A 10,933-nucleotide genomic window follows, 5' to 3' on the forward strand; every position below is an offset into this window, starting at 1 on the left:
ATTAACGTTACATGGCGATATGGAAAGTGCGAATGGGGCCGCAGAGCGGCGGTAATCGACTCTGCCGTTCAAGTTCTCGGCACAGGCGCGATGGGTTGATAGGCCCCCTTCTTTGCCGCATAATTTGATGACTCTTAAATTATCTTTCTCTCTCTCTATGTCTTTGTTTTCCCCGGTATTCTAGTCCAAATTGTTGACCTGCATTAATTTGCAGATTGTTACCTTTGTTGTGGAAGCTGTCCATTAACAATGTCCTGCTCTCCCCCTTTACCTCATTCAGAACTGGAATATGTTCCCCTGGCTGTTTGTATTGGTTTTGCTGTGGGTGTGATTCTCCTCCTTGCTCTGTTGGGTCTCTGCCTCTGGAAAAAAGGTAGGTCAGATGATATGTAACAATGATTTATTTCAGATGAATAGACAAAGTTAGCAGTCGACTCATGGTGGTCAATATGATCCAATTCCCTAAATCACCCAACACTAACCTCCAAAATAAAATGTAGGGCGATCCCGGTATGAATGGTGAAAATGCCAAACGCAAAGGCCTAGGTAGAAATTAACCTGGGGCGGAATGGCAGGCCCGGGAATGTCACAATTACCACCTGTCAGACATTCCGTCCAATATCCAGCGGCACTGATTTCACAAGAGCTGAACAAATGGCTGGTTCATGATGCGGGTCTCAGTCATACCGCTGTGTTTGGGCCACCGTCCAGGGCACATGATCGGGTTAGAATTCTCTCATGGCAGGGGACACAATGAGCGGAATGGCGCTGGAAAATAAAACAAATTCAAATGTCCACCCCAACACTCTGAGGTTGAGAAGAATGGGGGAAGGGCTCACGGTTGTTGAGTTTCTACAGGTTGTTCAGAGAGTATATCGTATGAGAAAAAAAATGAAAATACTTGGATAAATTCAGCAAATCTGACAGCATCTGTGGAGTGGAACAGATTTAAGGATTACAGTCCGAATGAGTCTTCAACAGAACTAAGGAAAAATAGAAGAGAGATGAAATATAAGCAAGGTTTTAGGGGGTTGGGTGGTGGGACATGGAAAGCTGGATAGAGTGCCAGCAGTATGTGGAGATAGCCAAATGTTGTCGCAGGAAAAAGGAGAAAGACGTGTTGTCGTTGTTGATATTAGCTAAGAAATGTGTGAATAGATGACATTAAGGTTAGAAAGCAGAACGAGCAAGGTACAGATAGCCATAGTGGAGGTGGGGTTGGGTGAAGGGATCGAAATTGGCTAAAAGGTAGAGATTGAAAATGGATGCAAATAGATTTAAAAACAACGGAAATAGGTTTGAAAAGAAAATTCTATATAAGTTATTTGAAGAAAGGGCTATCGGAAAGGGGGTGGGGATGGGGGAGAGAATTCATGATCTGAAGTTGTTGAACACAATATTCAGTCCCGAAGGATGTAAAGTGCCTAGTCGGAAAATGAGGTGCTGTTCCTCCAGTTTGCGTTGGGCTTCACTGGAACAATGCATCAGGCTAAGGACGGACATCTGGACATGAGATCAGGGTGGATTGTTGAAACGGCAAGCGACAGGGAGGTCTGGGTCATGCTTGCGCACAGACAAAAGGTTTTATGCAAAGCAGTCACCCAGTCTGCCTTTGGTCTCTCCAATATAGAGGAAATTGCATTGGGAGCTGCGAATGCTGTAGAATAAATTGAGGGAATTGCGAGTGAAATGGTGCTTCACTTGAAAGTACTATATGGGATAAGGATCATCGCAGGAATGGAAGGACAGTCAATTGGAGACAATCACTTTCTGGTGTAAAGTAAACTAGATCAGAAATAAGAAAATTATTCTAGAGTAATCAGGCTAAGAATTAACAACTGCTGCTATTCTGGTGTCGAAAGTCTTCGAATCATTGACAAAACATCTGGACATTGCAATGGGATTGGGGCACTGTGCACACCCTATGGGGGATGTATGAAGCCTCCTTGAACTGACTTAATTATCTGGAAGGCTCTTGCCTTTGAAAGTCAGCCAAAAACCATTTCCGCATGTGACGCTTCACTCCACTCTGCCTCCTAACTCCCTGCCACTCGCCCCTTCGGAAACCCTCCCTAAATTAATTGTGACTTGTACCACCACAGTGCTGTTAAGGACGGAGTTCCCTGATTTTGAAACAGCAACAGTGTAGAATGGCAGATAAACTTCCAAGTCAGGATGCCGAGAGGCTTGAGGCGAACTCCCAGGTCATGGTATCGCAATGTGTCTGCTGTCCATGTCCCTCCAAATGGCAGTGGTCATGTGTTTGGAAAATACTGTCAAAGGAGACCTGGTGAATTCCCACAGTGCATCTTGTTGAAGGCGCACACTTGTCTAATGTGCGTCAAGCATGGACCGAGTGACAGTTTGTGGATGGTACCATTCAAGCAGGGCTGCTTTTTCCTGGATGGTGTAGAACTTTTTTCAGTGTGTTGGAGCTGCACTCATATAGGCAAGTGGGGACTATTGAATCACACTCCTGACTTGGAGCGCTGTAGATGTTGGAGGGCTTTTAGGAGTAAGGAGGTGAAATATTCGCCGCATGATTCCTGGTCTCTGACCTGCATTTCTAGGCATAGTATTTATGTGGCTAGTCCAGCTCAGTTTCGAGTCAAGGCTTACAACCAGGATGTTGATAGTGGGGTGTTTGAGTGCCAGTAATGCCATTCTGTTTTTTAACATGTTCCTCATCATTAGTGACATCCCATATCTAAATGAGACTCTTGAGAAATATGGGGTAAAGTTCCCTCTTTGTAATGACCACAAGCTGCACCTTCCATGGATACATCAGCTGGAACCATACGCTGGTTCGGATAAACATACATGGTTACACTTTGAACTAATGCATGTTGTAGATTAACATTCGCAGACTCCAGTTCCTCAATGCACTGTTGTAGTGCTCATCTCTCAGGGTCGGAAACATGCGTGTTTCACACCTGACAAATATTTTCGTTCCATTTAATTAATGATTTTTTAAAATTTATTTCTACATGGGTTTTGGGCATTATTCGCCAAACCCGCATTTATTGACCATCACTTATTGTCCTTACTGACTCTCAGGAGGTATTTTACTATGCAGAGCATCACTGTGGGCTCTGCAGTTGCATCTCGGCTAGGCAGGACAGCAGGTTGAATTCTCTAAAGAGCATTCTTGAACAAGATGCTTCATTGATGGTAGGCCCATGATCACCATGACTAATTCTAATTTGACTTTTATTCCAATTGTATTTCATTAACTGAATTCAAAGTACCCAGCTCCCTGGGAGGGATACAAACTCATGGTTACGAAGCCTTAGTGCATGATTCTTACTTAGGTGCCCAGTCAAACAAACACTATGTCAACATTCACATTTCAATGGGCAATGGGATGCTCAAAGACATTCGCTGCTCTTTGATTTGTTTCTCAAGCTCCTATTGTGTTCTCGAATTCTAATCCTTATGTTTCCTTCTCAGGAAAGATGAAAGACAATAGGGAAACCAGGTGAGGCCATTATATGGTGCATTTCAATGATATGATTCCAACATAATGATCAGAAGCCCGTTTTCAGACAATTTGTGTTCTGTATAAGTTTTGTGCCTTTTTAATTTGAGGATCGCGGTCTGCAACTCAAAACTGCACTCATTCTCATTATAAAGAAGGGTATGTGTAAATAAAGGCTAATAAATAGATACACACGTGAAAACGCAATATCACATAAAGTGACACATGCACCCACGCAATCATGCTAGAAGGCACGCAGAGAAACTTACAAGCTCACTCCTTCTTTTGTATAAACAGTCGATTTCTCTCATAATTTTCCCCCTCTCTCTCTCGCTTATTTTATATAATACACTCATTTAAAATATGCAGCGCACTGCATGCCAACGCCGCGGATCGAAACCGGGACTTCATACATCTGAAACAAACCCTGTCCCACTCGACAGTCCTGCTGAAGTTTATGCAGAGGCGGAGAAATGAGTTAACCTTTCGAGATGCTTCTGCGATTGAGTAACTGCTTGCGAACCAGCTCCATTTTTTCTCTCATGGTGGCGACAGCCTGTGGAATCACTCTGGACAGAGAGCAGTGAAAGTTGAATATGCTCAAGTCTGGGTTAGAGAGTGTGTGCTGTTCAGAGACAATGATGTAGAGAGTTATGTAGGAGCGTGAGGAGCGGTGGGGCAGGAAGGAAAATGGAGTTGACAGCACAAGCAGTTCAGCCATTAGGCATGGGGCAGCAGGTTCCAGGGCCGAATGGGCTGCTCCTGCTATTAATCTCCCCAGGGTAATTAGGGAACCGAATTGGGGATAGGAGTGGGTCACTCTGCCCGTCGAGCCTGCTACGCCATTCAATACGATAACGGATGATCCCACTGTAACCTCTACCCCACATTCCCGCCCACCCCGTACAACCTATCACCCCCACCGCACCCCCCCCCACCCCCCCCCCCCCCCCCCCCCCCCCCCCCCCACCCACCCTGTTGAACCGCTGTCTTTCAATGTCGACCTGAAAAACATTCCAATGCTCTGCAAACCCTGCCTTTTCTGGCTGCTGCTTGCGTGGCCTTACTCACGTGATATCTCGCCGTGCGTGCGCGGCCCCTCCCGTTCTGCGTGCGCGTGCTCTCTCGCCCTGCGGGTGCGGCCTCCCTCATGTTGCGGGTTCGTGCTCTTTCGCGATGCGTGCGCAGTCTCTCTCACGGTGCGGGCGCGGCCTCTCTTTCAACCATGTGCTTGTGTCATTCCCTTCAAAACATCTGCCGCAATTCTCGGTATTCATTCTGGGTTTGAAACAGCTTAAGGGAAACAAGTTCCTGGTCATGCAATCAGGAAAGCTTTTGCAAAGGGAATCGCACCTGCAGTCATTTCAATCTCTGGCTCAAGTTTTAACTGACTCGGGCCACATCAGATAATGTGACTAACTGGCCATTTCTGTTATGTAAAGAAAGGTGGTGCCCTCTGGAGAGCAAAACAGCGAAGATATTACATGTGAGTTCACTTCTAAATTCCTATGGCCAGAATTGTCTTTTGTGTTCAGAGATTTGTCAACACTTCATGAATAATAACCAGCAAAAAAAATTACGATGTTGTTGAAAATTTGAAAATTACAGCTTTAAATTTGTAGAGTAGCAAACGTATCAAGGATTGCTGTCGCGCAAATTTCTAAATGAAGCAATGAAAGTTACCATCCCTTTCAAACTCCAAGCAGGTGATTTCAAAACTGGTAGAAAATAAATGCCAAAACGAAAAGCGAAAATTGTGTCAAACCTTCGCTCCACGAATTAGTATTGGGGACAATGCAGCTCAGTGTAGGATAAAAACACTTGTACAGAGAATCTTGAGCAGGTTTAAAGTATTTACAAGGATGATCGATGAAGATCTAACTTTCAGCAGGGTGTTAGTATTACTGGGCATTTTTCCTTATGAAAATGGGAGAATGAGAAATTTTCTGAATACGTTCTTTGAAACATAGCATAAGGTTTCTGGTAGTGGAGAGAGCAAAACAAGAGGTCATGAACTTGTTTTCGCCCTAGTAAACAAATAGTTTATTCTGAAGTTCTAATTTGAAATAAAAAAAAGAAGAAATGCTTGCATTTATAGAACAATTTACACAACAAATGGGCGCCTTCAAAGCATTTTGCAAGTATTAAGGATCTGATTTTCCCAACAGGGTTATCATTAGAATCATCGGACTTTATTTACATGCTGCAGCTTCAGTTACATCCTTTCATCAAGCTCCACAACTAGAAGGTCCTCTATGCCTACAGCCGATTCGTTCAAACTGTCATGTGTTCTTTCTCAACACAATGGGCTGGAAAGCTGCAGTCAGCACATTGCATAAAGCTACAATTACGACAGCAATCAGCTTACTGATGTTATAAATTTCTGCTGTGTCCGAACCGGGAACCATTAGGCGCAAATCAAACTCCCACAAACAGAAATATATAAATGATCAGAGAATTTGCTTTAGTGATGATGATTGTTAGGTAAACTATGCCCTGGGTAACTAGGAATAATTCCCCAAATCATCAACGAAACATATGCTCCGGAAGATTTCCATCCACCAACCAGCAGATGGAGCCTTTCTTTGCAATCGTATCCATCAGTGCAGCGCCCCAACAGTACTGCACTGGAACGCCCGCTTTGTTTTCTCTTCCGGAAGCCCGGGAGTGGCGGTTGAACTCCAAATGTTTATGCAGAAGTGCTGGAATGGTGGAACACGCCACCCCTTCGAGTGGACAGTCCGGATAATTTAAAAGCTTTAAAGTGGAGGCTGAGTGAAGTATGAGGCATAAGTGAGGGTTATACTGACTGACCAACCTGAGACATAGAAACTTAGAAAATCGGAGCATAAGCAGGCCATTAGGTCCATATAGCCGGCTTCACCATCCAGTATGACCAAGGCTGAGCATTTATCTCAATACTCCCACCATCACACCATAATGCCGCATTCTGTCCATACCCCTTGACGCTTTTAGTCTATAAAACAATTTCCCTCTTAAATATATTCAGTCATTTGGCATCCACAGCCACAGAAGTAGAGAATTAGAATGTTCCACCTCAGTCTAAGTGAAGAAGTTTCTCCTCATCTCAGCCCTAAATGTTTTACCCATTATCGTGACACTATGACCCTTTATAACACCAATAATGCATTGTTACTTGGGTAACCATAACGTGCTGGAGATTGTAAATCTGGCCCCCATTCCCGGGGAAATACCTGTCCATCCCATTTCCTGGATTGAAGAAGAAAATGGGAATGAAACACTAATTTTGGAATTGTATTCGCTCCCTCACGAGCAGTCAAATACCACACTGTGCTGTCTGAAGGTTAGTTGTCCGTAATTCCTTGGTAATGAGAGTAACTTAATGAAGCATCCTCGAGAAAACAGATCCTAACATTGACATCAAGCTCTTCTCTGAAAGGGACGAATATTGTCAGCACTTACTCATCAATATGTTGTTTTTAATATGTTGTTGCTTTATTTAGACGCTGATCTTATCCTAAAGAAAAGGCCGAAGAGAGATGTAAGTTGCAAATTGCGGTGTGTGCGGGTGAGGGTCTGTGTGGGTGAAGGGGAGTGTGGGTATGGTGCTGTGTGGGTGAGGTTGTGTGTGCGTGAGGACCTGTACGGTTGAGCATTGTGCCGGTGAGGGGCTGTGTGTGTGATGGGGTGTCCAGGTGAGAGTGTTCGCGGGTGAAGTTGTGTGCGGGTGAGGGTCTGTGCGGATGAGGGGCTGTGCGGGTGAGGAGGTTGTGTGGTTGAGAGGGCTGTGCAGGTGAGGGGGTGTGCTGCTGAGGGGATGTGAGGTTGAGGGACTGTGTCCGGCTGAAGGGTCTGTGCGGGTGAGGTGCTGTGCGAGTTAAGATCTGTGGCTGAGTGTCTCTGCAGGTCGGGTGCTCTGCGGATGATGCTGGTCCCTTGCGCGTGGGTGAGGTTATGGCATGCATTGTTGGCTGTGTGTGTGTGAGGTGGCGAGTTTAATATCCTCGGATCATCTCTTTTATTTCGCTCATTCATGCTTCTGGAAGAATGTCAGCAATATATTCCAGCATTCACCCACTCAGTTATTTTTTTCTGCTGTTTAATATGATTATCATATTGTCCGTTAATGCATTTTTATTCCATCAAATGCATTTGCAGTCGCGTTTTAACTGTGTTTAAAAATTCCACCGAATTGTATGCAGGGATGTGATTCCAACTGATCAATGTTTGTCTCAATGAATTGTGCAGCCGACTTCCAACAGGAGACGAGTCTTTGAAACTGAAGTGATGAGTTGCTCCCTCTGCAGGTCATGAAGCGAATTAAGAGTTTAATTTGTGTTATTGCAGCGGTACACCTTAAATCAACCCCCATGTAATCGGATATAGGCACTTTAAACCAGTTTCTTATTCATTTGTGATTTGCATGCGGAAAGCAAGAAACGTTATTATTGAAGAAAGTAAATTTCAATTCTCTAGGCTGAGCAAGCGTGAAATGCAAATGTCCTACACAAGACATTGTTGTACCCAAATTTGAATGCTGAGTTGCCCCCTATCTTGGATGCTTTCTTGATGAACGCTTGATAATATATCTCGGGCAAAGATTCTAGCTGCACGGGGCATTGGTGAGAGCAGGTGTGTACATGTCTGTTCTCCATAGTTCAAGAGGGATATAATTGCATTGAAAGCAGTTCAGAGAAGGTTCACTGGGCAAGTCCCTGCAATGGAAGGTTGCCTGAGGAGGAAAGATGATCATTTATACATTTGGGTTCAGACCAATGAGAGGTGGTCATATTGAAACATCGAAGTTACTAGGTGGTGGAGGGGGGTGGTGACACGATATATACTCAGACGATTCCTCTGCTCCTGTGGGAATCTAGACAGGAGGTGGGCGCAAAGATTAAAAAAAAGAATGTTTACCATTGAAAGCGGAGATGAGAATCAACTTCTTCTCTCAGACAATCGTTTGCCTGTGGAAATATCTCCGCTAGACAGCAGTGGAGGCTGTGACATTGAATGTATGAAGTCTGCGTTAGATGGGATTTTGGCTGGCAAGAGAGTCAAGGCTTTTGGGGCGGGGATGGAGTGAGGGAGGGAAGAGCTTGGAGTTAATGACACTATCAGATCAGCCATGGACTTGTCGAATGGTGGGACAAGCCCGAGGGGCCGAATAGCCTACTCCTGATTCTATTCCTTGCTTTGGTATGTTCTCCTGGTAATTGGGATTTATCCGGCCATTGGACATCCCATAAGAATCTTTAACTATTGAAGTCAATGGAACATTGGCGGATGATCACTTATTGCCTGCATTCAGTTCGAAAATTCATTCCTTTTATGGAATCTCCTTTTTCCCTGCCTTTGCTGGCGAGTCCCATCTTGCTAGTGCGAGAAAAAGCATCCCTCTCTGCTAATGACTTGAATTGCAGAAGTATCCGTGAGCAGCCAGTCAATCCCCTTTAGCATTGAGGTCTGCTCCCCATTAGCAATTGTTCAAAGGAACAAGCCCGCTGTTGAGTGTTTGCCTCTTGCTGTCACATTTCACCTGCTGATAGTATTTCCTTAATTGTAAACAGATTTTAAGACCGTGGCTTTAATTTCTGATCAATTGTACCATTTCTTTCAGTGTCAGCATCTGCGAGACACCAGCCAAGGCCAGAGTGATGAGAGAACCTTCTACGCAGAGGTGAAGCTGTAGAACAATTCCAGGACACCCGGGCACTCAGGGAGTAGTCCAGTGCCGATCATCCTAATGACCATGAACATGTCTCCCATTTCACCATGATGCAAGGAAACTGTTTATTTATAATTGCTTTTCTGAGGGCTGCAAGGTACTAGCGAAGTGCTGCTTCCTCCTGGTGGTATGTTGACATCACGTGCCAGCTGATCTAATATCTTGGAACATAGCAAATAGGAGGAGTCCATTCAGCCCATCTAGCTTGCTGTTGGCGAATTATATCATGGCTGTTCTGTATCTATTCATTTTATTGTCTTCTCGCCATAATCTTGTGCACTGACATAACAAAAAATAAGTTCCCAATTTCAAATTAGCACTTGCTAATAAAATTCCTTAACTACCTCGCTCTCCTTTAATATCTATGTATTCTTCTGCCTGGGGTCTCCGACCAGAGCAACCAGTTTGTCCTTCTCTGCTTTTTGACATTTGTTTAACTTTGCAACGGCCACAACCTGATGACACATCAATATACGATCCTCCAGGGAATATGATCCGAGTCTATGCTCAATATTTAATACGCTGAGCGAGGTATCAACTGTGGTGCACCCACTTCAAGGACACACTCACCATCCCGAAGCGCGTGACCAAAACTGACCATAGTTACTCCAATTGGGATCTTATTGTGTATCTGTGTATCTGACGCTTAACCTTGCGTTCTCAAGATCTTTGAGAAATTTGGACTGCGCCTCTCATCCTGCACCACTCAGGCACAAAATGCAAACTTTCCACTCACTGCTCCACACGCCTCCAACTAAGCCTCCAGTCGGAGGATGTGAACTCTCTGCTAATCAGGAGAATGGAGGGCAGGGGAGGTTTGATGCTCAATGCAGCGAAGGTTTGAGGCACCCAAAATTCGCTAGGTTAGTAGAAGCAAAGCTTGTGGAATAACAAAACTGGTTATTATCCCTGCGCATTAAAGACCAGAACAACCATGAAGGAGATAAACCGACATCATTGTTCCTCTTTTCCTACTACATTCTGTCACCCACCAGCACCCAGACGCCCCCTCCCCCGATCCTCAATCCCCACTACAATGTGATTATTTCTCTGATGGACTTGGTATAAAAGGAGGCAGATTTGAATCTTTGTCCCTGGGCGGGAAGATCCACGTGAGCCGCGTGCCAGGAGCAAGAAGCGGGGAGATGAATCAAGTGATGCTTATGGAATGGGACTGATTTCCTTACACTGGTTCCGAAGATCGCCTGTCCTTTTACAACTTTCGCATTGTTAACTTGCTCCGACAGATTTTCCTCTCTGTGCTAAGACTGGGCAATTCTTAACGCTCAGATAGTAAAGGCCAACAATGATTTCCACTTCAGATCGGGTTATCACTGATGTGTGTTGATAGGAAATCATTTTTTTTTTATTCTTAAAGTTATTTAAAATGCTTTGGTAGTTCTTTGATTTAATTCCTGTGAAGTTGTAATGCAATCCTGCGCTTTCAGTGTCTCTATAAATGCATTACAACTTGACGATTGTCCTGGTCCTGGTTTCACTCCAGTAACTGGAATAGGGAAATGGGGTTCCATCCGGATCAACTCTCAGGCCAGCATTTATATTAACGTTTAACCCTCGAAGATAATGAGAATATTTCTTAACTGACAGGACATGAAATCGGGAGTGAGGGTGCGCACTGATTTGCACTACAACACATTCCACAACATATCAATAAACTGGCAGAGTGGGCATATAACAGGGGAAGGGGCATCAACAGAGATGCAGCCACCCCATTACATTTCAGT

General features: G+C 44.5%; 1 long non-coding RNA gene across 1 annotated transcript; it reads left to right on the forward strand.

Moving 5' to 3' along the window:
• The first annotated feature begins 316 nt into the window (after positions 1-316).
• Positions 317-6,990, forward strand: LOC121273105. Its single transcript, XR_005941948.1, has 4 exons — positions 317-373; positions 3,451-3,478; positions 4,921-4,964; positions 6,964-6,990. It is a non-coding gene; the product is annotated as an uncharacterized LOC121273105 (long non-coding RNA).
• The last annotated feature ends 3,943 nt before the right edge of the window (positions 6,991-10,933 follow it).

The sequence above is a fragment of the Carcharodon carcharias genome, chromosome 39, assembly GCF_017639515.1.
Source record: "Carcharodon carcharias isolate sCarCar2 chromosome 39, sCarCar2.pri, whole genome shotgun sequence".
In the NCBI taxonomy this organism is placed as follows: Eukaryota; Metazoa; Chordata; class Chondrichthyes; order Lamniformes; family Lamnidae; genus Carcharodon; species Carcharodon carcharias.